Source organism: Arachis hypogaea, chromosome 19 (genome assembly GCF_003086295.3).
Source record: "Arachis hypogaea cultivar Tifrunner chromosome 19, arahy.Tifrunner.gnm2.J5K5, whole genome shotgun sequence".
In the NCBI taxonomy this organism is placed as follows: Eukaryota; Viridiplantae; Streptophyta; class Magnoliopsida; order Fabales; family Fabaceae; genus Arachis; species Arachis hypogaea.
Genome location: NC_092054.1, coordinates 7,572,501 through 7,579,821, shown reverse-complemented (window position 1 = coordinate 7,579,821; position 7,321 = coordinate 7,572,501). Strand labels below are relative to the sequence as shown.

Here is a 7,321-nt window from a genome sequence, read left to right as displayed (position 1 = left end):
GAATGCAATGGTAGCTAGGTTTGCTAAGGCGGATGGTGCGCGTGAGATCGTAGCGCGTGGCAAGTGGATTTGCCGGTGAAACAACGACGCCGAGGGAGAGGAGCGTGAAGTGGAGGATAGGAACGTGGAGAGAGGTTTGGAGAGAGGACCAAAGCGGTGTCGTTTTTGGAGATTGTGAAGAGAGATGTACGGTTGGCAACTAGGGTTTCTGAACAATGGATGAAATTGATGTAGGAGAGGTGGCGGCCGGTGGCAGAGTCGATGAGAGCGGTGACGGAGTCGGACCAAGGTGAGTTGCGACGGAGAAAGATAACGTATGATGGTGCGGAGATGGTGGCATTGGGAGGAGGGAGGCGGAGAGGGGGTTTTAGACTGTGGAATGTTCTGGTAACGCGGTTGAAACCGTTGCTTGGGTCAATTAAGATGTTGTTGGACGTAAGTGTTTTCACAAGAACTAATAATTTGTCCATTAAAAATTTGTTCTCCATCCACATCAGCAACCAAAACGGATACCTGACACTTCACTCTTCCAAGTCAGCATTCTCCGTTGCCGTTTTGAACCCCAACTCGACGGAGGAGTATAATGGTCACGCGTTTTATAAGGTGAGGGATTTAAATGTATTTTTAAATCTTGAGAAACGAAAATATCTGTTTTTAAAAAGGTCCAAAAGCTATTTGTCTTTTACTCTTTTTATTATTGTATATGCTTATCTCTAATTATATCAATATTGTAATTGAACCATTTGATTACAATAAAGGTATTAACTTTAAAAAAAAAATATTAAACATACTTTTTCTACTTTCTGCTTTCTATAAATATAACGACTTAGTCAATATATTTTATTATTATTTATATTATTAATTTTAACAAAAAGCTGATAATTGAATTGATGTTTGAATGATTTGTAACTTTTAATATAAATTTAATTGTGATTTTATTGCCTTTAAATTTAATATAGACTTAACTTAGTAATTTTTATATTATTAATATATTTATTAAATATTGTATAATTAAAAATAAATTCTATCTAATTCTCCCTTCAATAAAAAGTAAATTACTTTTTCTTATATGCCTAATGATTATTGAATAAAATTAGTTAGCTAATTATAGTTAATATTTTTTAATGATTATCTATTCGTGTTTTTTTATTAAAATTATCTTTAATTTTTCTCGTGCATTGTGATTTCATCAATTAAAATAACTTTTTTACTGTAAATATTATAAAAAAATTCACTTCGTAATTCGAAAAAAATAACTTTCAAATGATAGACTCTTAAAATTTTTATTGATTTAGATAGATAAATAGTATGTATGTTTTGATAACTACATAAGAAAATTTATATACAAATAGCTCAAAACTAAAATATAATATTTATTATTGAGTTCGATGAACATGTTAATTGATGAATGTACGATAAAATCTATATACCGGCATTTCATCAAAATAAAAATATGAAATTTAAGAATTATTTATAAATTAAAAAAAAAATCAATTCTTTAAGTTTCAACTCAAATATTAGTAAATTATTACTCAGGTTACCGGAGTCAGGTATATTGGGTATACTACAAGTCTACAAGAACCGAAAATCTTATCACATTTTACTACTACAGTAATAATGATGGTCAAAATTAGATCAGATGAATTCCATTATACGTAAATAATACTTTTATATATCATATTATAAATTTAGGTTAGTGGAATATTGAAATAAATAAGTTAATTTTGATAAATTAGCTACTTTTATTTAATAATCATTATATATATAAACAAAGATAATATATTCTTTATTTACAAAAAAGTTAAATAAAATTTACAATAATTAAATAATATGTTTTTTAAAAATAATTGTGTTTTTTTAAGATAGAGTCTAATATTGTCCAGTATAAAATTTTTAGGAAAAATAAAGTTCTCGTAGAAAAATTTTAAACTTACAAAGATAAATCGAAAATATTTTGACAACCAAAAATAATTAACTAAAAGTAGCCTAAATTTATAATATTATTTAATATTTATTAATTATCGTTATAATTAAAAATATTAAATAGGATAAATTTAGATAATTTATTTTTTATTACATAACACTACCGAATCTAAATTTTAGAAAAATTCTCAATTTGCATATAGAAATATGGTTGAATTTAGGGCTGGTAATGGGTAGGGTACGGTAGGGTTTGGACTCTACTCTAATCCTACTTGTGGGTTGAAAATTTTATTAAAACTTTACTCTATTCTATCCGCGGGTTGAGAATCTCTCAACCCTAACCCTACCCGCATCCTAAAATTCTAAACCCTACTCTACCCTACCCTACCCGCTGACATATCAAATTTTTTCAAAGTAAATATAAAATTCAATCATTTCGAATTTTATGCATATTAATAACATAAAAAATAAAAAACTAATACTCTAAATTACTAAATTAACTAACAAGTTTTAGTGGTTGTTCACTTATTGTAAGTCATTACATAAAGGAGGTTGTGGGTTCAACTCTCACTTCTTTCACTGTATGCCTATTTTTATAAAATATGTGTTAAATATGAGGTGCGGGTAGAGTAGGATAGGGTACACTCTAAACCCGTACCCTACCCTACCCTACCCTACCCGAATGGGTTGGGCCGAGTTGGGTACCCGCGAATAGGGTATCAATTGCCAGCCCTAGTTGAATCTAAGAATAAATGACCATTTGTATCCATGAGAAATGAAAACATTGACATTTGTACCCATAAAAGCTCGAAACTAATCTTCTACCCATGATAGATGCTGTCCGTGTGACAAAAATATCCTGGCTTGGATCTGAACTTGGTTCGTGGGTTTCCGAACCTACGTGGCACTCCCAACCCCCCTCTCCCAAAGCCATATCTGAGCCAACCATTCACCATCATCCCCATCCATCACTGTCTCTTCCCAGCCACCATAACCTCCATCACCATCACCTTAGCACCGCCACAGCCACCTCCCCCTTCACCACAACCTCCGGCGACAACCCACACCGCCGCGCCCCTTTCTCTTCTTCTTCCCCTCTTCTCACCTCCGCTGAGCTCAGAAACCACAGCGCCAGCTCCTCCTCTCCACCAAAGCCCAGAGCGGCAGCGGCCACCTTCTCCATTCCTGGGTCTCCTCTCGTCTGCCACCAAACAGCCGCGACCCCCAACCTTCTCCCCCGCTATCGGCTCTGCCTACGCCATTCTCAGTTCCACCATCTACGTCATCGGCGGCTCCATTAACAATGTTCCCTCCTCTCACATCTGGCTCCTCGACTGCCGCTTCCACCGATGGCGACGTGGACCCTCCATGCCCGTTGGCCGCGAGTTCGCCGCTACAGGAGTCGTCAACGGAAAGATTTACGTCATCGGAAGCTGTGTCGCCGACAATTGGGCCAGGTCGGCCAACTGGGCGGAGGTTCTTGACCCCGCCTCCGAGAAATGGGAGCGCGTGGCGAGCCCCGCGGAGGTTCGGGAGAAGTGGATGCACGCAAGCGCCGTGGTGGACGGCAAGGTGTATGCCATGGCGGATCACGGTGGCATCGCGTTGGATCCCTGATGCGGCGCTTGGGAGAGCGTGGGAACGGAGCTGGACCTCGGGTGGCGAGAGAGGGCGTGCGTGGTGGATGATATTCTTTATTGCTACGATTACTTGGGAAAGATTAAAGGGTTCGATGTGAAGAGTAGGGTATGGAAAGAGCTGAAAGGGTTGCATAAGGGGTTGCCTCGGTTTCTGTGTGGTGCTACCATAGCTGATTTGGGTGGGAAGTTGGTTGTGGTGTGGGAGTGTGGTGGTGGGAATGGGAAAGACATGGATATTTGGTGTGCTGAGATTCAAGTTAGCAAGAAGAATGGTGAACTGTGGGGTGAGGTTGATTGGTTCCAGAAGGTTCTTTCTGTTCCCAAAGGCGAGTGGAGGTTATGGTGGCTGGGAAGAGACAGTGATAGATGGGGATGATGGTGAAAAAGATGAAGATGATGATGATGATGGTAAATGGTTGGTTCAGATATGATTTTGGGGGGGGGGTGGAAGTGCCACGTAGGTTCGAAAACCCATGAATCAAGCTCAGATCCAAGTTAGGACACTTTTGTCACACAGACAGCATTTATCATGGGTACAAGATTAGTTTCGAATTTTCATGGGTACAAATGTCAGCATTTTCATTTCTCATAGGTACAAATGGTTATTTATTCTTAAATCTAAAACCTATGGTATTTCATTACTTCACTCCAATTCCCTTTGGTACGTATAAAGATAGATAAATTTGGATTCTCTAAATTTTAAATTTGTATTTTAGAAGGTAAAGTATGATCTTCTATTTTTGAATGGTTTCTTTCTCGTATTTATTTTTGGTCTTACCTATAAAATAAATGATAAAAGATCACACTTTATTCTCTAAAGTGAAATTCAAACTTTAGAAAATCCAAATCCAAGATAGATAAGAGAGCAAATGCATGTACAAAGGAACCTTCCATTCAATTTGGGTGTGCTTTGCTACTTTCAATAATTTTCGCGTGGGTCCTTAAAAAATAATTGTGATCATGAAGCTAAGCTATTTCTCTGACTACAGCATTAGCAATAAGTCAATAGCCCAAGAATAATATTCATTAAAGTTTTGAGTTGGATGTAGTATCTTTTCATCTTATATTCTTTTATTTAATTTTTGTCGAAATAAAATTTTTTCATAGTGATCCAATAAGTAATATCAGAGTCGATGGTTAATCAATTTGGTTTAAACAGTATTCAAGTTAAAAGTTAATGTTTGAGTGCGAGTTAAGAAAAAAAATGTTTTCCATCTTGACATCTTCTTCCACCCACTTTCCAATCCGAAAAATACGACCACTAGGCTATATGTATATATATGTAGTTGGTGGAAATTACAGAAAAATTACCTGAGATAAATTAATCAATAATTTATTTCGTTTAATTTGATTTAGAGAAAGTCTACAAAACCAGCAGTTTTATTAAAATTTAGTCAGCAGTTAACTATTAAAAGAGAAATGAATAATCCTACACCATTAAATGTTATTTCTTATCATTAAAAATACATATGATAACTAATTGATGACTAAATATCATAAATTCTGCTAGCCCTAACACTCCTCTTTGATTTATATAGAATGTGACGGAGACACTCTTTGTCTATAATTCTTCAAAAAGACTAGGTCAATATTTTATTATTATTTGTATTATTAATTTTAACAGAAACTTGATAATGATATTCGATTTATCCGCACTTTTGATATGTCAGTGTATTTTGTAAAAAATTATTATATGTTTATTATAAGTTTGTAAGTATTGAACATACTTTTTCTACCTTCTGGTTTTTATATATAAAAGAAAAAGATAAATAAATCATTGACTTTTTGATCCGCAGGCATTTAGATTCTCAAGAATTTAAAAATACATTTAAGTCCTTAATTTTTTTAAAATTTGGACTTATCGATCTCTCATGTTCATTTAAGTCCTTGACCTTTTTAAAATTTGGACTTATCGATCCCTCATGTTTACTTGGGTCTGTCAGACTCAACAGAAAATTTGACTTGGTTGATACAAATGCACATGTGAGAGAGTTTTTAAAGTTGGACAAATTAAACTCAGGGATCGATATGTCCAGATTTTAAAGAGGTCAAGAATTTAAATGTATTTTTAAATCTTCAGGGACTTAAATGTTTGCAGACCAAAAAGTCGGGGATCGATTTGTCCATTTCTCTTATAAATATAACGACTTAGTCAATATATCTTATTATTATTATTATTTATATTATTAGTTTTAAGTTTTAACAAAAAAACTGATGATGAATTGATGTTTGAGTGATTTATAACTTTTTAACATAAATTTAATTATGATTTTGTTGTTTTTAATTTTAGGAAAAATATAGGTAGATAATGAAAATACTAAACAATGTGAATAATAAATATATCGGATGTTTAATTTACTAGGTGTGCAGATGGTTATCCTAATATTAAAATTTAGTGGGTAATTTGGAGGTGTAGTATATTTTTACTTTATTGAGTCAATTTTAGAGACTATTATTCATATTATTCACAAAAATCATTGTCTACCTAACAAAGTCCTTAATTTTAATATAGACTTAACTTAGTAATTTTTATATTATTAATATATTTATTAAATATTGTATAATTAAAAATAAATTTTATTTAATTCTTTCTTAAATAAAAAGTAAATTGCTCTTTTTTATATGCCTAATGATTACTGAATAAAATTAGTTAGCTAATCATAGTTAATATTTTATAATGATTATTAGGAGTGTGCATGGTCTGGCTCGGTCTCGAACACTTTAGGGGCTAATTTGGTGTGATTTTATCGGGTTTAGGGTCGGGTAATGGTCTCAAAAATAGACCCGGTCATTATTTCGGGTCGGATTCGGGCCATGACTCGGGTCACCCGAACTTGACCCGGTGGCCCGGTCATCACACACAATTAATATTTTGTGTTATTAGTGATGGATGATGGCTATTCTTATGTGGAATTTAAGTATTATAAACTTTAATATTTTGTATTATTAGTTATTATAAAACTACAAGTTAATGTTTTATGTTTAAAATGCATAAGATTTTAGACTAATGCATAATATTGTGTTATTTGTATTGATTTAAATATTTGGTGCTATTAGACAATATTAGTATTGATTATGGTTATGCTTTAATTTTAGAGAATAGTTGGTTCTTGTTATATTTTTCTAAGTGAATTTTACCATGTCAAATAATGGTTGGAGTCTCAGAAATTTGGATATTTTCACATGCTAGCTTATAAGAAGGTTCAAGATAATGTAATGTTAACGGCCCGATTTTCATCCGATTTTTACTCGATATAATTGTAGCCCGAAAGTATATAGGTTTCATCGGGTTTAGGGCCGGATTCGGGTCTAATAAATAGGTATGGTATATATTTCGAGTCAAATTTGGGTCACATCAAACCCGATTTCACCCGGGCATGCACACCCCTAATGATTATCTATTCGTGTTTTGTTTATTAAAATTATCTTTAATTTTTTTCGTGCGTTGTGATTTCATCAATTAAAAGAATTTTTTTACTGTAAATATTATAAAAAAAATCCACTTCGTACGTAATTAGAAAAAAATAACTTTTAAATGATAGACTCTTAAAATTTTTATTGATTTAGATAGATGAGTAGTATGTATGTTTTGATAACTACATAAGAGAATTTATATACAAATAGCTCAAAATTAAAATATAACAAGTGTATTAACCCGTGCCTAGTGATAAGATTGAAATTATAATTTTAAATTATTTTGTTAAGATTAATTTAAATTATAATAATTTGATTAATAAAAATATAATATGTTATGTATT

The 7,321-nt window shown here is 33.1% G+C and overlaps 1 pseudogene; it reads left to right on the top strand.

The window, feature by feature from the left end:
• The first annotated feature begins 215 nt into the window (after positions 1-215).
• On the top strand, positions 216-3,939 carry LOC112777803 (F-box/kelch-repeat protein SKIP6-like; annotated as a pseudogene).
• The last annotated feature ends 3,382 nt before the right edge of the window (positions 3,940-7,321 follow it).